Below are 26,261 nucleotides of genomic sequence, written 5' to 3'. Positions count from 1 at the left end.
GAAAAATGCCCTGCTGGGTTGCTTTTTACTGTGTAGTGCAGTGATTCCCAACCAGGGTGCCTCCAGCTGTTGCAAAACTACAACTCCCAGCATGCCCGGACAGCCTTCGGCTGTCCGGGCATGCTGGGAGTTGTAGTTTTTGCAACAGCTGGAGGCACTCTGGTTGGGAAACACTGGTTTATTGTGTGATTTTATTCACAATTGAATCAAATCCATTCTGGATTTAGTTCTTGATTCTCCAAAACTAGAATTGCAACACTAGAATGAGTGTTATAGTCAAAGGTGCTGGGAGTTGTAGTTTTGGTAGGTTGGGAAACACTGGTGTAGTGGAATGGCTTTCTAACCAGACTTAATTTTATAGTGAAATCCAACCTGCTATATCCTGATGTTCTATATTCCATTTCTTTATAGTTATTTTATATAGATAGATATATAAGGATTTTGTATTCATAATATTTACTCTTTTACTTTAAACACACCTCTCTGGAGAATTAGAACAAGCTGTAGAACAGCAAAGAGTGTGGTAGGTTATACTGTGTTTCATGATTATTTGGCCACATGGTGGAGCTGTCCAAGTTTTGTGAACTTTTTATTTCTGTAATGCAGTTGTTTTACTTTTCTACCAGTGGATTAATGGTATAGCCATATCTGTTGCTATCTATTTTGTTTATTGCTTTAAAGAAAACAGTACATGTTTTATATTTATAATGTATTATACATTTCTAATAGTGTAAAGATTTGAAAATTGCAAACATTTCTGTTTATTATCATTATTATTAATATCATCATGGCAGAATAGGCTACATAGGTGGCTATGGTGTAGGTCCCCTTCCAAGTTGTAATCCTTCTGCCAGTTTTAGGTCTTGTGTGTGTCTGGCAATAATCTTCAATACATATTGTTTGTATAAGCATTGTGTATATAAAAATAGTTATTTCACATACTTATATTTCATTTTAGAGTGTGTCATTGTATTCCTTCTGCCACAATCTGAAGTTATAAATAGAGATGAGCGAACTTACAGTAAGTTCGATTCATCACAAACTTCTCGGCTCGGCAGTTGATGACTTTTCCTGCATAAATTAGTTCAGCTTTCAGGTGCTCCGGTGGGCTGGAAAAGGTGGATACAGTCCTAGGAGACTCTTTCCTAGGAATGTATCCACCTTTTCCAGCCCACCGGAGCACCTGAAGGCTGAACTAATTTATGCAGGATAAGTCATCAACTGCCGAGCCGAGAAGTTCGTGACAAATGGAATTTACTGTAAGTTCGCTCATCTCTAGTTATAAATAACATGACATATTATGTAATCCATTACACAACCCTGTTATTTGCAGTAGATGTGCACCTGCCCTTATAAACAAAGTCATCCAGCCTTCCTGCTTTTGTCCTATTGACTTTTAAGCTTATTTGTTAAACTTCATGATCATCTGTACTTAAAAAACATTCACTAAGAGATCAGTATTGGAAAGAATACTGGGATCTTGCCACAATATCACACACAGAAGACATTACACTTGTCCATCAGACTCAATAGGCCTGTATATTAGTCAATGCCCATCCTTTACCCTTCAATTCCCTCTCATTGTTGTTTTATAAGAGCACTGACCTACAGAATGGATTTGTTTTCCAATTGTTTGTGGAATTGGAATTTCACAGTTTTAATATCCATTGCAAACAGTCCTTACTTTGAAAATAGTTGCAGTCTTATTTCTGGAACCACTTACTAATGCATGTTTTGCATAAAACATTAGCATTTTGTATAGACTTTCCAGTATATATGGAGTAGAACGTTGGGAGTACCACTGTTGCCAATGTCTGCAGACTCTGTCCAGGAAGTATTCTTAACAACCATTGGTCTATCAATGAGTAGCTACAAAGTATTCTGTTCATATTGTTATATTAAACATCTCCTTACTGTAATTTTACCATGAATACTTCATTTGTAATCTATCATTACTTTCTATGCATTCTTTGTATAATTTTGACATATGTTTGCTTATAGGGAACTATGGTAAATTTATAATAAGTAAGTAAGTAAGAAAGTAGGACAATGACCACACTTAAGGGATGGATATGGATATTGTGTCATTTCCATGGTCCATTCCTAGCAATATTGTCATCTGTGTTTAATAGCTATTAATAGTGGAATACATCCTTAAAATGGTAGCATAAAAAATCCACCTCATGAAACTTTAAAAAAGGGGCAAAATAGCTATATGTAGAATTCCATGCATAGTGTATGTTCACATTGCATACATGTGCAATGTCGTCTTAGGTCAACAGATTCCCAAGATGATCATTTCTGATAAGGCACATTTCATATAGAATCAACTCATATGCATTCACAGTACTCTGGTATGATTGTTATCCACCTATATAACAGAACATAATGGACTGAGAAATTGTTGCAATAAATGTATCCATTGCAAGTACATACTTTTCTTCCAGTGTTAAAGCCAATGGAACAATGGACTAGAAACTGATAAATATAATATCATTTGTGATCCTTCCATTTGGGATTTGTTGAGACACCTTTTTTTGTGTCCACAACTGATATAAAGTTAGCCACACACACTACACAAATGTCAACTGATCCTTCTAGTTCTGATTGGCCAAAAGATCTACCTTTTTCTGAATGTATCAATGTACATTAAAGAATAGGCAGATCAATTGGCTAATCAGAACTTGTGGGGTCAGTTAACATTTATGTAGTTGTGGACGCACAAAAAAAAAAAATATATTACTGTTTCCAGTCATCCAGTAATCATCTAGTGTAAACAAGGATCAGACAGACTGGATTTCAACATGACTTAATATTTGTCCCCCCGGAGCCACCCTCAAGAAGCACTTATCCTTCCTTCACTAATGAAGAGCGGCAGAGATAGTTGTTTCATATGTATGGCCAAGTTTAGGCCAGTTTTATACGAACATATTAGAAGAGCATTTTTACGCCTGTATCATGACTAAGTGTGCAGGCCCAACTGTGGGTGTAATGATCCGAATTGACAGCATCATAAATCCCTATGACACTTGTGTTTTTTGCTTGCATGACACTTGGTATCATCTGTATCATCAGTCCTGTCATGAGTAGTTTTCTTTGTACAGGATCCATTATCATCTGTTTTACTCCCTCATTGACTTTGAGTGTCATAGTGAAAACTAAACTGATAGAAACTGTAGTCAATTTGGCCTCACTTTTTCAATTTATTTAGTACCTCTCATGATCTGGTTAAATTGTATAATCCTCCCAGTTCACTGCCCCCATCATGATAAACCACCCCGGCCTTTATTTTTAGTTTTCTACCTTGATATTGCTCTGTATTTTCTGCTCAGTCTCAGTCAGATTCACAGACTGGGAAGGGGCGTTACCCAGCAGGCTGGGACATTATCTGAAGCCATACAGAGGAGAACTTACTCCCTCACTCTGATACCCAGCTCAGAGCAGTTCAGTGTGTGAGAGAAGCTATGATTGGATAAGACTGACCCCCCCCCCCCTCAGCATTGCCTAATTTTGGACTTCTTCCAGTCCAGCAGGAGTCCAAAGTCTGTGCAAGAGATGGAGGGAAAATGTGCTCTGGACAAGTAGGGAGACACCTAGTGGCAGCTTTTAAAATACAAATAAAACATTGAAAACTTAATTTTTTTTAAACAAAGTTCATTAGAAAGATTTTTTATTTACCATAAGGAGTGCAATAGCAAACATTTGTTTTAATGAGAGTGCCCATTAAAATAACCTAGCGCAAAATTAAAGCTAAATAAAAAACAAATGAACGTGTGATTGTATGTTAATAACATGGAAGGGGTGATTTATAACACTCTGACTAGCAGCTCCCAAAATGTTCACACCATTGTTTTTCCCTCATGTTTTGCTACTTTGCTTGAAAAACTGAATTCCTAAATGTTATAACTTAAAAAATAAGACTTTTGAATATCACCAAAATCCAAAGGACTGATGACAACCAATGTTGTGTTACCACACTATAGTCCAAAACTGTAAATCTGGCCATTACAGTGGAAATGTAGCATTACATGATGACCATTCAAATGGATGAACTGGCCTGAGCAGTTTTATTTTGGCTCTTATGGGGTGGGGGGGGGGGGCAAGCCTTTATAATGTCATGGGTTCTAATAGGGCTATTGATTGTATTCATGAGAATACTCCTTTTTAGCTTAAGTACTTAGCTGGAATGGTTTGTCTGTGTTCGTGCTTAGATGAACAATCCATCTTTGTTTTATTTCAGTGAGCATCATTGAAATCCATACAAAGTGTTTGCTATTTTAATTCCAAGCAAAACAAATTACAATATGGACAGGAGAGGTGCTCTCGTACACCTTTCTCACACCTTGAACTGGAAGAAAAAAAGCACCTAGACTGCTGTATTATTGTATTTTAAGTGGCATAACTGGTACATAGTGGGGATCGACCGATTATCGATTTGGCCGATATTATTGGCCGATATTCACAATTTTGGGCGTTATCGGTATCGGCAATTACCTTGCCGATAATCCGATAATGGCCCTCCCCCCGCACCCACCCCACCCTTATTCTCAGACTGACATGAGCAGCAATGTAATGCATATAAACTATTGTACTCAATACTGGGCATAACTATAATCCCTGTGGTCATGGTGACCTCAACAAAGAGTTCAAATGAGGCCTGGATTTCTAGTGAGCAATAATATTACAGGTTATAGTCACTAGATTCTGGAGAAGCCTTGTTGATCCAGGGATTTTTTATGATTGCCAGTAGAGTTGAGCGAACTTACAGTAAATTCGATTCGTCACAAACTTCTCGGCTCAGCAGTTGATTACTTTTCCTGCATAAATGAGTTCAGCTTTCAGGTGCTCAGGTGGGCTGGAAAAGGTGGATACAGTCCTAGGAGATTCTTTCCTAGGAATGTATCCACCTTTTCCAGCCCACCGGAGCACCTGAAGGCTGAACTAATTTACAAAGGATAAGTCATCAACTGCCGAACCGAGAAGTTCGTGACGAATTGAATTTACTGTAAGTTCGCTCATCTCTAATTGCCAGACCTGTAGTCAGGAGGGAATTTTACCCCTAGAATCAGGAAAATTGGCTTCTGTTTCATTGTCTTCCTTTGGATCAACAATTTAGGGTATTAGGTGGAACACTATAGGATCATAGACTGAACTAGTTGGACATATGTCTTATTCCAGTCTTACAAACTATGGGGGGGGGGGGGGGGGGGGGTATTTATCAATTTTGCATGTTGAGTTTCTTTTTACACTTTTTTTTTCACTTTGGTTTTCGTGGACAGGCACCAAATTTATCATTTGGGGCAAGTTGTTAGTAATTTTGGCTGAAATGTTGAAATCAGGTGTTCACAGCGCATTTTACACAGAACTTACCCCCACAGAGGACAGCATATTTTACCCTGTAGAGCAGCCATTTCTGAGTCCCTCCTGCAGTATATCAGCAAGCGACATGAGTTATTTTCTTTTGTGGGGTTTATAGCCACCATGCGAAATGGATTTTATTTTCTACTTGGGTAGTTTTTTTTTGTTACTTTAGTGCAGTGGTCTTCAACCTGCGGACCTCCAGATGTTGCAAAACTACAATTCCCAGCATGCCCGGACAGCCGTTGGCTGTCCGGGCATGCTGGGAGTTGTAGTTTTGCAACATCTGGAGGTCCGCAGGTTGGAGACCACTGCTTTAGTGCTTACCTTTCCTGAACCCGTGTGGCCATGTCCAATGCTGGCTCAACGGAGGGTGAAGGTCCCTCAGAGACAACTATGTCGCAGGATAGTATTGAGCAGCCCTGGAGGCGTCGCTGCTTTCACCCCAAAATTTTTTTTAATGTATTTTGACGCCTTTACATTTTCTGACATTGCTAAGTGTGTTTTCCATGTGCAAAATTTCTTGGCGGGGATTTGCGCTAAAAAACAAAACGGGATTTGCGCCAAAATTGCACCAAAGATCCATTGGCGCAAATGATGAATTACTGACTAAAGTTAAAATAACACACAGGAACGTGTGATTTTGAGAAAGTTGTAAAAATTACAGAGGAGAAGATGCGCCAAACTTTGGCGCAAAAAGACACTGCGCCAAAGTATTGCGCCAAAGTTACATGAAAAAAACAAACACATAAATCCTTTGATAAATACCCCCTATGTAACTAGGTTATCTTGTATTCTGTCCTATCATCTCAGCCAGTCATAACATGAAGTAACAAAGTGTTACATTGTTGCAACATTATTTCATGTTTGATGTAAGAATTTTGTTAACATTCCACCTCTCATCTTTACACATGTTTTTCCTACAATATGTCACATAAAAAAATAACCTGTTAATCATTCTAAATCCAAATCTGGTCACAGACGCAGGTAAATACTGACAACTGATACTATACAATTATGTGGGCCCAAAGGACAGCATATCCCAGTATCACTGACAAGTGGAGGATAACACTGAAATTACATGGTATCCTTTGTAACTAGTGTTGCTCGCCAATATTCGCAATGTGAATTTTATTCGAGAATATTGCATATTCGTGAATTCGCGAATATTCGCGAATATAACAATAAATATTCGTAATTACGAATATTGTTTTTTGTTTTTTTTTCACAGTACACATCACAGTGATCATCCCTCTCTGCTTCCAGCTTGTGTAGTCTAAAGAAGGCTCTAATACTACTGTGTGAGACTGGCGTACAAATGTTCGCATATGAGAAAATTTGCATATGCTAATTTCCGCATATGCAAATTTTCACTCATGCAAATTTTCGCACATGCGAATTTTCGTTCATGCTAATTTTAGCATGTGCAAATTTTCGCATATGCGAAAATATAACGCAAATATTACGATTATGTGAATTTAGCGAATATATGATGAATATTCGTTCATATATTGGCGAAATATTGCGAATTCGAATATAGCCAATGCCGCTCAACACTATTTGTAACCTCCTGTGTAAATGGCAAACTTCATGAAATCTGCCAAATAATACATTGTATATCAGCCCTTTACTATTTGTGACTATGAGATCTTTATTATAATAATCCCATACCCATATATTTTATGACACGCCCCATCAATACAACTCTAAGGCAGAGCCGAAGCGCTGCCTTCGGCAATCTCCGGCTCTGCCATTGAGATGTATTGAGGGGGCGTGTCGGCCGCCGCCTCGTGCGGGGGTCGACACCCGCTATCTGGGCCGAGAGCCGGGGCCCCGTACAGAGAGATCGCAGGGGGCCCCAGCGGTCGGACCCCCCGCAATCTCAAACTTATCCCCTATCCTTAGGATAGAGGATACGTTTTTCACCACTGGACTACCCCTTTAAATATAAAAGTAAGAAAGATCTGCTGGGAGCTGTAAATCACTGTCTATTTCAGTGTTTAAAAAAACAGGGTGCCTCCAGCTGTTGCAAAACTACAACTCCCAGCATGCCCGGACAGCCGAAGGCTGTCCGGGCATGCTGGGGGTTGTAGTTTTGCAACAGCTGGAGGCACTCTCTTTGGGAAACACTGGTCTATGTAGAGGACAGACGCTTCTTCAGGGTCCTGTACAGTACACACAATGTCCTAAAAAAAAAAGGAAAATGGAGCCGCCCTCACCATGAGGGACATTTATCAATGCTTGCTTATGTATTCCTTTTTTTAGTAATTTTTTCCTTACTTTTTTTTTGCTTATGTGTGACGTATTTATCAACTGCTTTCAGCCTGTTGATAATTTTCTTTCACATAAGCAATTTTTCCTTTTTTACTTTGGTAGTAGCTTTTTCTGCTCCATGTTTGAGCTGGAGTAAATTTAGTCAATTTTTAACGCTGTTGCGACTTTTTTTTGCGCAGTTGCGACTATACCTGACTACCCGTAATCCATTTTAAAATTATTACTACATAGTAAATTTTAGGAAAACTTGCTTTTCTCGCTTTCCAGTCAAAATGTCGCACGAAAAAGCGTGTAGTCGCAGTTGCGACAATTTTGCGACAATTATAGTAAAGAAAACCTGACTAAACCCGTTGATAAATGTCCATACTGGTGTCCAAAGGAGCAGCTAACCCTGGCCCAGGTAAAGAGTACAGAACATGTAATACCTCCCTAAACTGTAGGGGGCGCTACCAGACACCAGTCATACACTTTAGGAATACAGGGGTTTTACCAGTGAAATATCCATTCTGATTGGCCAGTTCTTCCAGCCATTGACACGTTTCGCAGATTCCATAGCATTGTATGTTGAGTCTGGTTTCAAGTTACAATGTTCCAGAAAAGACCATTGTATGTTGAAACTATTGTATGTTGAGGCCATTGTAAGTTGAGGGATCACTGTACCCCCATTGCCTATGTCTGTATGCACATATATTTACTTATTCCCCAGAACTAAAGGGAACATACATCTCCATGATCCAGATGTTATTACTGGTGATTAGGTGTGCAACTTCCTATATTCTGACCAATCTAGAGAAAAGAGCTCATTAACTCCCTAAGGAGGTGATAATAGGAAGAAAAGTTCCTCTACCCCCCCCCCCCCCCCCCCCCCCGACACACACTTCCTCTGGAAGCTGTACAGCAGAAGAGATAACAGTAACATGCTGTGGTCTTTCTTCCTGGTGTCCACCCCTACCTTAGGCTGCATTCACACCACGTTTTTTACATACAGGTGCCGTATCCGTCGGGGGGAGGGGCAAACCGGGCGCTCCCGTACCCCAGCCGAATCGGCCCGTGACTCTATTTAGTTTAATGAGCTGAACGGACTCAAACGGTGACTCCGAGTGGCTCAGTTTTGAACCGTATGCTGTTTTGGACCGGACCTAAAACCGTAGTATACTACGGTTTTAGGTCTGGTCAGGAAACCGCAAACGGGTCAAAACTGAGCCGCCCGGAGTCACCGTTTGACTCCGGTCGGCTCATTAAACTAAATAGAGTCACGGGCCGATTCGGCTGGGGTACGGGAGCGCCCGGTTTGCCCCTCCCCCCGACGGATCCGGCACCCGTATGTACAAAACGTGGTGTGAATGCAGCCTTATACACAGAACCAGGAAACATATTTTTACTGTATGCTTCTACCTGACTTCAGGTGCACTTATTATATTAATTCTGATATCATTTGACAGCTAAACTTAGACTAAAGGGTTAGCTATCTATGTCTTTGCTTTAATATGATACAAAGATTCAAGTTCTACCCTATATATTTTAGGCATGACAAATGTTTATAGGAATGACTAATTCATATGTCCTTGGCAGGGAAATGGTTAAAGGGAGAATTTTCTTTCTGCTCACTGTAGGGTGTCTCACTCCACTATTTGGGATACTGAGAGGTTGTTTATTTAGTGGTAGTCATTTTAAGTGTGTATGAAGAGTTTTCACATTTAAGAAAATGACATCCTAAAATAAATATTTAGGAATGAGACGTCCTTGAATTGTTTTCTTGTGTGCGTATTTTCTTCATAACTGTTTCTCAGTTTACTTGGTATTGCAGATGCTTATTTCAAAATGTGAGGATGATTATTAGTCAGCAATACTGAGTCCATATATAGGCCACAAAAAGCATTGCTATACTGAGTTACATTCTATAACTTATCATCCAGGTCCCTTTTTGCAGCTTTGCTTGTGTAAAGGTAATACTCTACTTTAAAGGGGTCCTCTGCTGCTCAGCGTTTGGAACAAACTGTTCAGAACGCTGGAGCCGGCGTCGGTAGCTCGTGACATCATAGCCCTGCCCCCTTATGCCATCATGCCCCGCCCCCTCAATGCAAGCCTATGGGAGGGGGCATGACAGCCATCACACCCCCTCCCATAGATTTGCATTGAGGGGGCGGGGTATGTTCCAAATGCTGAGCAGCAGAGTACCCCTTTAATTCTTCAGGTTGTATTGTTATGTATGAACCTGGTAGCTCAAAATGAAAAGAATTTAGGAATCTTCCTGTTAAAAGGGTATTTTGGTTTCCGTGTAAATTGTTATGTTTTGGATAATGAAAAGCTGTACAGTTTTCCAATGTACTTTCTGTACCAATTCCATAACATCTTTAAAGCTTTGGGTAACATGCAGTATATCGAACACTTACAACATATGTGTACAGGGACAATATGGGGCAGGGTCATTTGCTGAGTTCCCTTTATATGACCCTGATAATTTTACTCCATAGATGTTATGACCTGGAAAGACTATGGGGGAGATTTATCAAAGCCTGTGTAGAGGTAAAGTTGTCCAGTTGCCCATAGCAACCAATCAGATCGCTTCTTTCATTTTTCACAGGCCTTCCTAAAAATGAAAGAAGCGATGGTTGCTATGTGCAACTGGACAAGTTTTACTTTGCACAGGTTTTGATAAATCTCCCCCTATGGCCTTAAAGGGGTTCTCCGGTGCTTAGATATCTTATCCCCTATCCAAAGGATAGGGGATAAGATGCCTGATCGCGGGAGTCCCGCAGCTGGGGACGCCCGTGATCATGCACCCGGCACCCCGTTTGTAATCCCACTCCGGGTCTGATTACGGGCGACTACAGGGCCGGCGACGTGTGACGTCACGCCTCTACCCCCGTGTGACGTCACGCTCCGCCCTTCAATACTATCACGCCCTCTCCCGTAGCTATCACGCCCCCTTCCGTAGGCTTGCATTGAGGGGCGGAGCGTGACATCACACACCGCCGCCCCTGTAGTCGCCCGTAATCAGACGCGGAGTGAGCACGCTCCGGGGACTGATTACAAACGGGGTGCCGCGTGCAAGATCACAGGCGTCCCCAGCGGTGGGACTCCTGCGATCAGGCATCTTATCCCCTATCCTTTGGATTGGGGATAAGATGTGTAAGCACCGGAGAACCCCTTTAAAGGGGTTAGACAGAGAGAGGGGGGACAACAAAATAGTAGCTGCTAAGGGAATGCCATAGCAGCCAAAAACCTACTAAAGGCCCCCCAGGCCTGTCATTATAGCACTACCTTTACACTTTGCCAGAGGTAAAGCACATTACCTCTGTTTAAATGCTGTTAAAAGCAACTCAGGCAATATGAATGCTTATAGAAAAAATCATGTACATAAAAAAACTACAATAAAACAACAAAAAAGGACTAGAAAAAAGAACATGCTGTTGTATCTGATTGTTAGAAAAGTAAGCTGAGTTCCTTTAAAGATGTGTATTTTATATCCTTTGACATCTTTAATAAGAGACTGGTCAGATGACTCTAGATACTGCTAATTAACTGATTGGTAAGAGCCTCTCTCTCATTTATTCCTGGAATGGAATCTGTGATTAAAAATAACTTTTATGAGGGAACTCCAGGGAATTACACTTATACCCTATGCATGGGTTGGGGATAAGTGTCTTATTGCAGGGGTCCAAAGGCTGGGACTTTCCTCCATCTCCTGTATGAGGCCCAGCAACTTACCTGTCCTTGGCACAACCAGGCCCTTATCTTCTCAGACGAGTGCAAGTGACAGCCAACTCATCCAATCACCGGCCACAAAGATGTCCTGCCTCGGCTGGAGATTGGCAGAGCTGGCCAATACTTATGCCCGTCTCAGAGTTTGGGACCTGCTGCACACCGAGGACAGGTAAGTAGCTGAGCCCCATACAGGAGAACCTTTTTAACATGTCTCAAAGATGTGTGCTTCACTCCCTGGCTGGCTACGGTCTCCATTGATATGTATTAGACTGGCTCCATGTTAAGTCATCTAGTGAAACTGTACAGAGATCACAGGGGATTCTCCACAATAATTCTAATGATCACTGGGGGTCTCAGCATTAAAGTGCACCTGTCACTTCAAAAAACCTTTGTAGTAGAGACATTATAGAAGTTTTCGGTTGGGATCTAAGTGTTCAGAATCTTTTTGACCAATTGTTAGAACAAGCAGGGAGAAAAGTGCAGCTGACAATCCCATAGACTTACATTGTAAGTTTGTCTTTCTTAGCGCTCTTCTTCCCGCTAGTTCTAGCTATCGGTCATGGTCTCAACACTTGGACCCTAACTGATCAGAACTTTTGACATATCTCATGTCAAAACTTTTTAAAATGACTTTGTCCATTTAAGACCAGAGCAATCAAAACACTTGACATGTCTTTGGGACATGTCTAAAGTTCTTTAAATGACAGGGACACAAGGCAATGTACCGTATATACTCGTGCTGAAAACGCCCCCCTCGGCTTATACTCGAGTGAAGTCTGCCTGTCAATCCCTTCATCAGTGGTCTTCAACCTGCGGACCTCCAGATGTTGCAAAACTACAACTCCCAGCAAGCCCGGACAGCCATCGGCTGTCCGGGCATGCTGGGTGTTGTAGTTTTGAAACCTCTGGAGGTCTGCAGGTTGAAGACGACTGTGGCCTTCGTCATCATCCAGCCCCCCCCCCTTTGTTTTGTACTCACCTCCCCTCGGCGGGATGTTAGGGTGAGCTGGTCCGGGCCATCTATGCTGCAGGGACCGTCCGGTGGGGATGGTTAGTTGTTACGGGCTGTCCATTTTCACCGGGGGGGGCCTCTTCTCCGTGCTTCGGCCCCGGAGTAGTGACGTTGCCTTGATGACGACGCACAGGGATGTTCATGCGCAACGTCCCTGTGCGTCGTTGTCAAGGCGTAGTTTTGAAACCTCTGGAGGTCCACAGGTTGAAGACTACTGATGAAGGGATTGACAGGCGGTGATGATGAAGGGTGGGGGGGGGGGGTGATGACGAAGGCCGCAGTGGTCTTCAACCTGTGGACCTCCAGAGGTTTCAAAACTACAACTCCCAGCATGCCTGGACAGCCAATGGCTGTTCGGGCATGCTGGGAGTTGTACTTTTGCAACCTCTGGAGGTCCGAAGGTTAAAGACCACTGATGAAGGTATTGACAGGCAGTGATGATGAAGGGGGGGGGGGGGATGATGACGGGGTCTGGATGATGACATGGGGGGGATATAGTCGAGTCAATAACTTTTCCTGCTTTTTTGGGGTGAAATTAGGGGCCTCGGCTTATATTCGGGTCGGCTTATACTCGAGTATATACAGTAATTCATTTTTTTATTTTCCCTTAGCCTTTATGAAAATGTGTGTTCTGTTTCGCTCCTGTAGCATGTGCCTTGGCTCTACTCTTCTACTTTTTCTAAGCTGATTTATGATCAACCCAAAATGTAAAAAAAAACATGTAAAGGTTCCCATAGCCTTTAACCTACTCACATTCAGCAATACTCATTTTAACATTTCTGATTAATTCAACCTACAATGCCAAGTGCTGTGATCAATTGAAAACAGTCACAACATTTTTTTAATACAAATTTTGGCAATTGTATCAGAGTTTTTAGCTCATCTCATATGGAAGCATATGGAGGTTTCATTGTAGATACATAAATATTATTTATTGAAACTTGTCTTGGTTCTTTGCTTTTTCGAAAGAACATATTTTTCTTTTCATTTGTATGTACAGTTAAATAAATTCAGGACAGTTTGGATACAAAAAGCTTCAAATGTTCAATTGTTTACTCATATAAAAACATACAGGGTCACGTGTCTAAAAACGACTCTAGTGCAAACATAGTCTAAAACTGGATTGTTAAGTTTATAGTATAATGCTGCCTAGTTAACACTCTCTGTATGCACTAGCGCACATGCAGCTTTCTTTGGAATACTTGTTCATACATACATAGACGTGCAGTAGCTACATATTATCACTCTAGTACATGGTAACAGATGCTTAGAAACTCCCATCATTGTTATTCATGGTATTTATGGTGTTGACAGATCTCTAGTAACTTTACTCATGGAAATCTGCATGGAATCTGTGCAAAAATAGTGTTCCATTGTTTTCAATGAGACTTTGTGCAGTTTAAACTAGTTTATGGAGTGCAGATTTCTAAATAAAATGGTAGCCTGGACATTAATCCATGGCCAAATCTATAGCAGAAATCTAAAGGTATGGATGGAAAAATCAGTTATTTGAACCTTTCCTACGCCAGTAAACAGTAAAATTAACTAGTAGAAATAAACTAGTATGTCTGTTATTAAAGTGAATATCAATTTTATCTATATATATGCATAGATAATACTTTATAGGCCAAGCTCCTTTTCATGCACATATTTTTAATCCTAATGAAAAGCTGCTAGGAAAGTGTGAACCAGTACAGTTGTAAATAAATAGATCTATATGCAAATATATGCACTGATCAACAGCATCTCTCCCGGTAAAAGGGAGTTCATAAACTTTGCATTGTTGTAAATAGAATCAATAAATCAATGTCTGCAGTTATTCTGTGACTGAAGACATGAACATGAAGTTGCAGATATAACCTTCGACAGCTATTTCACTTGAGCTTGATAAATGTATTCAAGTGAAGCATGGGTTTCCTGGCTACACTTGAGTTAACCTGAGACTCATGTACATGGATGTCAAAGTCACATTTGGTGCTGTTAATGCAAAGAAAAAATAGGGAAGTGCTCATAAACATTTTCATGTTCCATGAATTTTTCTAACACATCGTTGAAGGTAATGGGATAAAATAAATCATTATGCGCTGAGCAACCTGTTTATATGACTAAGCCCTCCAACTCCAACACAGACAACCAGCCAGGTCCTATCTCCTGATAAGACAAACTCAATGACATGTTGACACATGATTCCAGTTCAAATAGTATCCAGTCTCAATGATCAGAAATGCATACAACACAATAAATCAAGTAGATTTAAAGGAAAATTTCAACTATAAACATTTATGGCATATCCATAAGACATTTATAATATGTCTTATGGATATGCCATAAATGTTTATAGTTTAAATTTTCCTTTAAATATGTGCTCAGCTGTTCTTGTTATGTCCCATAACCCACAATAGTAAGTGCATTGCAAATGGGTTAGGGTGCATTCACACCACATTTGTGAAATCCGGCTGCCGGATCCGGCTGGGATATGGGAGCAGCCGGTTTGGAAATTTCTGGCAGCCGGATTTAACAAATGTGGTGTGATTGCACCCTAACCCATTTGCAATGCACTTACCATTGTGAGTTATGGGACATAAGAACAGCTGAGCACATAGCCCGAGTCGAACCTCATTCATTTAAATGACTCTGGTTGTCTAATTTTTGCCCTGTATCAGGTTTTGTGGCCGGACTTAAAACCATGGTATGCTACGGTTTTCAGTTTGACCACAAAACCGGATATGGGGCAAAAATGAGCTGACCGGAGTCACCATCTGACTCCTGTCAGCGCATTTAAATGAATGAGATGTGGGCAGCCGGATCTCACAAACATGGTGTGAATGCACCCTAACTCACCTATTTGCTGCCAGATTAAATCTGTCCTAAGGGCACAAAGGTGGATGCAGAACAGGTAGGGGTCCCAGCTTTCAGACATGCTAAGCATGTGTCATAAATGTCTGAATTGAAATACTTCTTTAAAGGGCTTGTCCTACTAACAATACTTACCCCTTGTCCACAGGATAGGGGATAAGTGTATGATTACTGTAGGTCCAACTGCTGAGTTCTTAGTACTCTATTGGAATGAAGTGGCAGTCATCTGTGCACACTTACGCAAAATTTATTGTCTGTTCGACTACCAAAAATAGACAAGTGAATGGAGGAACAGTGCTCACACGTGACCACCACTCCATTCTGAGATTTAGGACCGATGTTCTCAAGATCATCCCTAGCAGTTTGCGGTTCCAGGTTAGGAAAAACATGGTTCCTCTGTTCCAGAAACAGCGTCACTCTTGTGCTCAGTTTGTGGATAGCATTGCAGCTTAGTTCTATTTAATTGAACACCACAAACAACCCAGGAAGAGGTGTGGTGCTGTTTTTGGAAAAAAGTAGCTATGTTTTTCTAATCTTGGATAAATAACCCTCTACAGTTTTGATGGTATTTACAAAAGTCTTCTCCACTGCCAGTGCTGCATTTACTTTCTATGCTCTACTCCTGATGTTCAGAAACCCAATGGAGAATAAATGGTTCATTGGCTGTGCATGCAGTTGACGCTATTTTCATCCAGAGAACATTTGTTCTACATTCTCTGTACTGGTGGGGGATCCCAGCAGTCGGACCTCTACCAATCTGCTAGGTAGATGACTAGTGAGTAGATGGAACTCATATCTTAAAATGTATATTACTGCTCGTTGTACATTTGTTTTCCATCTTATTGTGTGAACAGGTCCATTGGTAGCACAATCTGAAACTAAGCAGTGCTCTGGTTTCACTGATTCATAAACCATTATTCATTGATCATTAGAATTTACAGCTAGTGTTTAATATTTATCAATCACTTATTGACACAAATATGTTCTTTTAGCGTCTCCCAGTAGAAATAAGCTGGATGGAGCACAGAAGTCTAGCCATAGAAGACATTGCATTATAATCAATAGCCTAAATGGAGAAGAAATGTCGGCTATGTTTATAAACCTTACTGAGCTTTCTATTGGAAGCATAATTGTCTCATAGATAAGCATGTGTTACATGATGTGTGGTTATCAGGTGTGATCTTTTTGTGGTCAGTAAATGGGGTTAGAATAACACTAGTAAAAACATAATAATAAAAGCAGTAGGACATTTGTTTAAATCTTGGCAAAAATAAATAACAAGTGGTAAAGACCTTACTCCATAGCATAGAAAGCTCTAAAAGGCAATAATAATAATAATAATGTAACATCATAAGTTATAGCTAAAATAACCATTGCCAGCAATGGATTAATGCAAGTCACTGAAATTACTTAAATGCTACAGATTAAACATAACATCCAATCATAGACTCTTTAGTGTCATGATAGTGGTGCAAGTCACAAGGGGAATGTTTGATGTGTGCAGTACAGTTTGTGGGAAAGCAGTGAGAACCAGAATACAAAATATTAGGTGTGGTTACACTGGGCTGTTATGGTTTAACTGAATTTCTTAGTGAGTTTTGTCATATTGAAATAACAGATGAGGAACAGCACATATTCTGGTTTAGAGGGCGAGACCAATAACACAGGTCTGCATTGACAACAAGAAATATAGACAATAGATACACTCTAATGTTTCAATTTTTTGTGGGTTAATATTTTGCTTTGCCAACACTTTTGGCACATAACACATCTGTCGTAATCGGATTAGGATGATATAATTCATATATAGTTCCCATGGGATGGTTATTTTTGTCATATAATTTACACTGCTATCATCTTTAATTATATTTGTGTATGTAAAGTAAAATGGTCATTGATGAATATTCAATAGAGCCACCCCCATCCAAGCCTATTTTTGGAATATATAATGTTGCAGCTACTATGCTGACAGCTGAATGTTAAACATACATTACTAACATGACTAACAGTGAATGTGGCTGGATAAGAACTCTGACAAATGGCCTATTGTGCATCATTTTTTCCTCTGATAACTTTGTATTTAAGAAATTGTGATAGTTTCTCAGTAAAAGGCATACAAGCCTTGTCCCAGTCCTTCAAAACCCTAGAAATAGTAGTGAGGCATTTCAGTATGAGGCATCAGCCCTTTATCAATAGCTGACACGTCTGTATTTCCTCAGGAGCACAAGGACTCGGATCGTATACCCACTGGTTGTGCTGTTGCTGCTTAAAAGCAAATAAAGTTTAGGTTTGATTCACATCTGTGTCATAGGTTCAGGGCCTCCGTCGCAGATTCAGTTGAGCAGCGGAAAACAGAGCCATCCAGTCTGCTGCAAGATGGACACCAACTGACCCTATTGACTTTATGTGGTCCGTTGGTTGCAGTCTGGTGCCCATCATTCCTGTAGATTATAACTGGACATAAAATACTGCATGATTTTTTTGTTCAGTTATTAAAATGGGTTCTGCAACGGAAGCCCCAAACAGACCCTTTGATGCAGATGTGAACCCACCCTTAGTCCCTAGCAGCACAAAATAGAATTACTCATCGCTGAGTCTAATGTCTTTTGTTTGCGACTGTGGGTGAGAACTCAAAAAGTGGAATAATATAGACATCCCTAACATTTTTCCACTGGGTTGAGTGGCACATGCTGTGATTACTTCCTATACAGACTACAGGGTGGCTTTTAGATGTAACTCTTGCTAAAGCAACCTGTCAGGAAAATGCCCCAAATTTGAACATTTGGTTTGTCTTAAGTATCCATGTGTTTAGAATAGAGAGGACAGCGTCTTATCTCCCCCAAAACAAAAGGATTAAAAAATTAACATTAACACCTGATCGCTAACACCCCAACATTATTCATACATTTCATAAAAGGAAATCATACATTTTCTATACTGGAGTCCTTGGTTATTACAGTAAATGTTATATCAATTCTAGATAAAACATTCCTGCACTTCAAGGTAACTTTCAGGATAAACTGTCATGTGTGTGTACATAACAGTGTACAGTAATGCTCTAATTCTGGACATGAAATAAGTTATTTACGTTATTTTTAATAACTCTGCAGGCTTCATTTCTACATATACTAAAAGCAGCAGTGGCATAGAAGGCATTATAGAGCAGTAGTAAACAGTTAAAACTGTGGATCAAGCCCTAGAGTTAGATTTTATACTCTTAGCTGTCTGAGAGCAGTCTCTCTCCATCTCTCTGCCTGTGTTCTCTGAAACTAATTCTCCTTCTACTTCCCTTCTCACCTCTCCTGAGACTTGTATTGGCAGTATGTCATCTGATCTCTCACTGCTTGTCCATCTTGTAAGCAACAAAAAAAACTTTTCTCTGATAAGATATATTACAAAGTTTCTTATATTTCCATGTATTATGTAAGGGTTCATTGCAGATTTCCAATGGAATACATGCTTGACTACTGCTCCAGGCATAGAAATATGAAAGACAAAAGTAAAAACATATTTAAACTTTTCTTACCTTATATTGTTTCCTTTTCCTTTTTATCTTAGGATAGATATATGTTTATCACGTGCATGATTAAAATAAATGGGCACTGTCATTTAAAATAACTTTTGACATGTCGTAGAGACATATAAAAGTTTGGATTGGTTAGAGTGTCCAGACCCCAACCAATAGTAGATCGAGGCAGGAGAAGTGTGCATTTAGCGTGTCCCTCCCCCATCTTTTCCATCTCTGTGTAACATGGCCAAGACGGTCTCATAATGTAAGTCTATGGGACCTACATAGAAACAGGGCGGAAAAGAAGTGTGCAACAGTGTGTTTCTCTGCTCACTTGCACAACACTTAGACCCTAACTGATCAAAACTTTTGATATGTCCCAGGGAAACCCAAAAAGTACACTTTAACTTAAGGAAGATGTCCAGCGAAAAAATGTTTTTATCTCCTATTATCCATTGGGACCCCCCCCACCCATGATCACCCTTACGGGGCTCCCTCCTTGGCCCAGATCTGCTAATGCGCTTTTCGTACCCAGCACTTCAGCAGGTCGAAACATGCCCCTCCATTTATCTCTACGGGAGAGGTGGAGACGCTGATCCCCTGCAGATAGGGAATTTTTTTCCCCGCTGGATATCTTCTTTAATGTTCCAAGCATTTATTATTTGTTTCCAGCATCTACTACTCTTTTAGTGAAAATATTTACAATCTAGGGAGTGGGTCATTAATGGGCACTTTGGGGTGTACTGTGGCCTCCGAGCATGTGGTACCTGCTGAGCCCTGCGGACACATTGTCTAGGCCTCTCACATCATGGAGACATAAGAGAGAGGAAGGCTTGCAAATTTATGACTAGGGCAGCACAAACTGGACACAGAGGGTAGCATAGATGTGGCATAAAGTCTTCAAACCTGCCTTCATTCCGTAGAATAAAACATTTGCATCTAAGAAAAAGTATTATATCTCGGGAACAGCTGCACAGGTTTCGGTAAAGAAAAAGGCATTTTAAGAAGTATCATCCGCACTATCCACCTTTATATTCAGGTTAGTGCAGGTGATCCTGCTGTCAGTTTCCCTTTAAGTAAACCCACTTAATTTGCTGTATAGTGTACATAAGGCCATACTGAGAATCACAACTAAAGGGATCAATGTATTTGTGGTCTGCTAATTATTCAAAATAATATCAATATTGGAAGCCAAATAAACAAGACAATATAAAAAACAACCATAAAAAACAAAAAACAACCAGACACAGAAGGGAAAAAAACCTAGGCATATTTGTGCAGCATTGTGGTTTTCCAGCCCAAGTAATGATGTATTTTAGACCTGCACACAACAATATGGATTTTTAGATCCATTGTGTAGCCACAATATTTTCCCAGTGCTAGTAATTCACATGACAGAGGTATTTTCCTGTAGGGGTTATTACTGTCTGTAAGAGCTTGATGGCACATTTTAAATACAATCTGAAAACATATTAAATGAACATTTTTGCTACGTGAATTGACTCATATACAGACACTCTGGAGAAACATATTTAACTGGTACTAAGTAAAAGGGGAAGCCCATTATAACCAACCAGCTTGCTACAATTAAGTTGGTTGCTATGGGCAATGATTCAACGTTCTTTTGCGCCAGTTTAGATAAATAAATCTTCCCCAATGAATAGTTTAGAACTGATGGTTGCCTTTCTAATAGGTGCTTTAAATAAATGTTCCGTAGGATAAAAGACTATATGTAAGTAGATGTGAGGTCATATGTTAGTTTCACAGAGAACGTTCTGGTTCAGCAGCTTCAGTGAGGTGTACACTCGCTCTGATCTTTCACTGCAGAATTCTGCAACTACAGCACTTATTTATAGATGCTATGTAGCTGATTCACATCACTGAACCATCTGGTAATATAAGTAATCTGGGTGTGCGGCATAAATTTGTGTCTTGGAAAAGTCTACACCCTTCTGGATGTAACCTGTAAGCCCTTTTATGTTGATCATCATTAGGTATGTGTAAAGCATTTCCAGCCTTTTAGGTCATATGGTTTTTCTTATATTTTTTACATTTTTATTGCTCATAGTTATTTTTTTTTAATTAGCGGAAATGACTTTGAAAGAAAATTCTGAATTCCATTCCATGTTGTTCCTTCAGAACAACTAAAGAAAAAGGCTTAGTACTAGGAAGACTGATGTATTGTTTTTCCTGACAATGGATATGTACATTGTAGTTCATTTTCAAAATTTAAGTTTATCCAAATATACTGGGTTTTTATCTTTTTATAGGGTTTCACATGTTTATTCTACAGGTGTCGTTGTGAATTGCAGCATAGAAATATTGCCCAGCTTAACAACAAATTTAATTCACACAGAGCTAAAGGAGAACCTTTGTCTCCTGGTGATATTGTGAAATGAGCAGTAATGTTGAAGGAATTGGTACACCATACATTGGATAACATAATCAGATTACTTAGTTTTACTTTACTGGTCTTCCAGTAGTCCCCAGCACTACATGTGTGACCACTACATGTCTACATGTAAGGCATTGTATGACCCCAGCACTACATGTGTGACCACTACATGTCTACATGTAAGGCATTGTATGACCCCAGCACTACATGTGTGACCACTACATGTCTACATGTAAGGCATTGTATGGCCCCAGCACTACATGTGTGACCACTACATGTCTACATGTAAGGCATTGTATGACCCCAGCACTACATGTGTGACCACTACATGTCTACATGTAAGACATTGTATGACCCCAGCACTACATGTGTGACCACTACATATCTACATGTAAGGCATTGTATGACCCCAGCACTACATGTGTGACCACTACATATCTACATGTAAGGCATTGTATGACCCCAGCACTACATGTGTGACCACTACATGTCTACATGTAAGGCATTATATGACCCCAGCACTACATGTGTGACCACTACATATCTACATGTAAGGCATTGTATGACCCCAGCACTACATGTGCGACCACTACATATCTACATGTAAGGCATTGTATGACCCCAGCACTACATGTGTGACCACTGCATGTCTACATGTAAGGCATTGTATGACCCCAGCAGTACATGTGTGACCACTACATGTCTACATGTAAGGCATTGTATGACCCCAGCACTACATGTGTGACCACTACATGTCTACATGTAAGGCATTGTATGGCCCCATCACTACATGTGTGACCACTACATGTCTACATGTAAGGCATTGTATGACCCCAGCACTACATGTGTGACCACTACATGTCTACATGTAAGGCATTGTATGACCCCAGCACTACATGTATGACCACTACATGTCTACATGTAAGGCATTGTATGACCCCAGCACTACATGTATGACCACTACATGTCTACATGTAAGGCATTGTATGACCCCAGCACTACATGTATGACCACTACATGTCTACATGTAAGGCATTGTATGACCCCAGCACTACATGTATGACCACTACATGTCCACATGTAAGGTATTGTATGACCCCAGCACTACATGTATGACCACTACATGTCTACATGTAAGGCATTGTATGGCCCCAGCACTACATGTGTGACCACTACATGTCTACATGTAAGGAATTGTATGGCCCCAGCTCTACATGTGTGACCCCTACATGTCTACATGTAAGGCATTGCATTACCCCAGCACTACATGTGTGACCACTACATATCTACATGTAAGGTATTGTATGACCCCAGCACTACATGTGTGACCACAACATGTCTACATGTAAGGAATTGTATGACCTCAGCACTACATGTGTGACCCCCTACATGTCCACATGTAAGGCATTGTATGACCCCAGCACTACATGTGTGACCACAACATGTCTACATGTAAGGCATTGTATGACCCCAGCACTACATGTGTGACTACTACATGTCTACATGTAAGGCATTGTATTACCCCAGCACTACATGTGTGACCACTACATGTCTACATGTAAGGCATTGTATGGCCCCAGCACTACATGTGTGACCACTACATGTCTACATGTAAGGCATTGTATGACCCCAGCACTACATGTATGACCACTACATGTCTACTTGTAAGGCATGTTATGACCCCAGCACTACATGCGTGACGACTACTTGTCCACATGTAAGGCATTGTATGACCCTAGCACTACATGTGTGAACACTACATGTCCACATGCAAGGCATTGTATGTCCCCAGCACTACATGCGTGACGACTACATGTCCACATGTAAGGCATTTTATGACCCCAGCACTACATGCGTGACGACTACGTGTCCACATGTAAGGCATTGTATGACCCCAGCACTACATGTGTGAACACTACATGTCCACATGTAAGGCATTGTATGACCCCAGCACTACATGCGTGATGACTACGTGTCCACATGTAAGGCATTGTATGACCCCCAGCACTACATGTGTGAACACTACATGTCTACATGTAAGGCATTGTATGGCCTATGACAGCAAGGTGTAAAAGAAGGCAGCTTTATCACATTCTTATGCTTCCCTCCCATAAATTGTTGGTTCACCTTTGAACATGATTTAATAGCTTACATGTAGATATTTTATATGTAGTATATACATTACACATATTAGTGTCTTATACTTTACATATATAACGTCTTTGTAAATCTATCTGTTGCATAGAGCAGGGTCCTCAATTAATGGACCACGCTCCAACCCAGATCATGGCTGCCAATCGCCCAAACCAGCAAGCAGGGTTAGGTTAAGACACTGATACAATGGTATAGCAGAGTGATGGCTGGAGTGAGGGAACACTTTGCTCCCTGCCCAGTCTCTGAGTGCTTCCCCAATGATAGCGCTGTTTGGATTGTTCTGATCTGGCCAGGCTTGAGTAGCATTGACCAGAGCAGTGATGCAACGCAGAAGCCAGGGCAGGTGAGTATTCTTAGGGGGACGGTTTATTTAGAGATGTGTTCCCCAACTTGTGGCTCTCCAGTTGTTAAAAACTACAACTCCTATCATGCTTTTCTGTCAGTGCATGAAGGGCATTGTAGTTTGCAACAGGTTGGCAAATAATGATGTGAGGTCAGTGACAGTTCAATAGGGAACAGATAAACTGGTCATTATATGGACAGTGGAACAGTTTATAAGGCACAAGATCTTAATGAGTGGGGATTGCAGCATCATTTATTGAATCAAGGGGCACAGTGCCATAATTATTCAGTTCAAGGTACAGTTTGTGGCAATATTATATTTAGGGGCACAGTATGGCATTGTTATATTAGTTGTGCAGTGGGACAGTATTTGGACAGTATTTGGAACTAGTATAAGGGGTAAAGATCCAAAGATCTCTGGGCGGCAAACTCTTTGAGACATAGTTGAGACATAGCTGAATTAAGTCTTCATGAGTTTGGACCAAATAAAAAAGAAAAGGAAAAGTTCACTTGTGAATCGCTGGATGTTTATTCTGCCTCTGACTGCATCTAATAAGTGTTGTAGTCCTTGTATGACTTGTACTGAGAAGAAATCGAGCACTTTTCTAGTTTTTTAAGCAAAATTTTCCACCATTTCTTTAACATTGTCTGGTCACACAAGGGAGCTGTAGATTTACATTCTATGCACTGCAGTAGTTTGTTTTACCGTAAAACCTATACTCATTTTCCTCAGGCAGTGTCTCTTTCTTGCATGGCAGTGTGGCCACAGGGTATGAACTGGGTCTTAGTCTTCAACTCGGACCTTCACCTGATGTCAGACTTGGAAGTGGACCTTAAATTAAAAGTAGCTGAGCACAGAGCATTTCAGTTTGATGTCTTGTCTACAGAAGAGAGATGTATGTCATTACGGTATTGACTAGTAGGAGCTCATCTTTGCTGACATAAGTGTAATGCAAAAAGATTCTAAGGCACAAAAATCAGATTGAATGTATCTCTGAATTAGAATAAGGAAAGTATTTGAAAAGTTACTCATTATATGTAAATTATAGGAAGTGGTTAGGTATCTGTAGAACCATGCTTAAAAGTCAACCTTTAATAGGCAACGCACTTTTAAAAACAATTGCATAAATCAATAGTACAAGCGAATGTAAGAAACGTAATAAATGTTACCATAGAAACAACAAGAGTTTCAGGCACAGGTGCCTAGGCAATCATAGGATACTCAACTATTTCCATGGCCAAGCCCTTTTCTAATTCATAGGGCTTGTCACAAAACTCGCTGAGCATCCTACAGTTGACTGTACCGCCAAACATGGCCTGTGTCTCCCCAATCTGAAGCTGAAGATCGTGCAGGCCTGAAACTCCAAATGTATGGTTTAAGTGAGATTGATCAACTTCACTGAGGTATTAGGATACAGTTGTCATAGCAGTGTCTAGAGAGGAAAGGGGAATGAGAAAGAGTGAATGGACAGAGAAAGAAACAGAGAGAGATATAGACAGGGGGGCAGCTTATAGAGAATGTTATATCTAACCCCATGTTCTCTATGCAGCTGCTTCTGAAGGGGTACTTTAGGAATATAGGGGAGCAGGATCTTCTCTTCTGTATAGGTACAGTGTATATGAAATATCCTTGAGGCTGATGGACAATTGAAAACAAGAGATGGAAATGCCATATACAAGTTATATCATAACCAGAAATAGTGGTACACCTCATCTACAACATGACAGCTTATTCTACAAAGCTACCTGGAAGTGCAGGTATGCTTCAACTAGGATATACATAATATTTACTTGAATAACCTTCAGTTTAGTGCAGTGTGGTTGTACACCCCTGGGGAAGTCGCAACGAAACGTGCGGTCCTGTGTGTGGCCCAGCCGCCTCGTACTCCATACTTTGATTTTCCATCTGGTCTGGTTTGCCAACCTATGTAGGTGTCTTTTGCCTATAATGTTCTATGTATTTTTTGCTAACAGCTTTAGCTTTACTTAGGCTGGTTAGGCTATTGTTATCTGTGTAGCCATTTGGCTTATATTTGTATGTTTGTAGAGTACTGGAGGGATTACAGTATTCTTATTATTGGACGGGTTCCATTTTCTGGGGGGAGGGGGGGGGACATTGGACATAAATGTATGTCCTGATCTGCTGGGACTTAGCGCACCAGAAGGTGTACATTTACGTCCTGTAAATGACGAGAGCACTAGAGTGGTGCTCGCATCATGCATGACAAGTCCCGGCTGCCATCAGTCCGCCAATAACCCCTCAGATTCCGTGATGAATACAGATACAATGTGGCACTTGTAATGAATGATTGGATCGCACGCGGGACGGCGGCAGGGATCCAGTCATCTAAGATAACGGACTGAGGTCCCCTGCCTCTGCCGCTCTCCCGGGTCTTCTCTGGTCTGACATCAAGACGTAGAGCACCGATAATACTGATCAGTGCTATGCTTATGCATAGCGCTGAACAGTGATATAGAAATCATCCATTTAAGGGTCCAAATTAAGGTATGAGGTGTGACTGACCAGTCATTAGCATTAGAGAATACAAAGGAAAGCTGGGTAATCCAGAATGCTCTGAGCGAAGTGCTGTTTATTAGTAGAAGTTATCCATTCTTTATATACCATATATACGTCAGAGATTATATTGCTTCTG

General features: G+C 40.6%; 1 protein-coding gene across 3 annotated transcripts in view; it reads left to right on the top strand.

Moving 5' to 3' along the window:
• Positions 1-26,261, top strand: part of SFMBT2 (Scm like with four mbt domains 2) — a 273,183-nt gene that overhangs the window by 5,091 nt on the left and 241,831 nt on the right. The gene's annotated exons all lie outside the window — the stretch shown is intronic.

Source organism: Hyla sarda, chromosome 4, assembly GCF_029499605.1.
Source record: "Hyla sarda isolate aHylSar1 chromosome 4, aHylSar1.hap1, whole genome shotgun sequence".
Taxonomy (NCBI): Eukaryota; Metazoa; Chordata; class Amphibia; order Anura; family Hylidae; genus Hyla; species Hyla sarda.
This window is presented reverse-complemented; position numbering and strand designations above follow the sequence as displayed.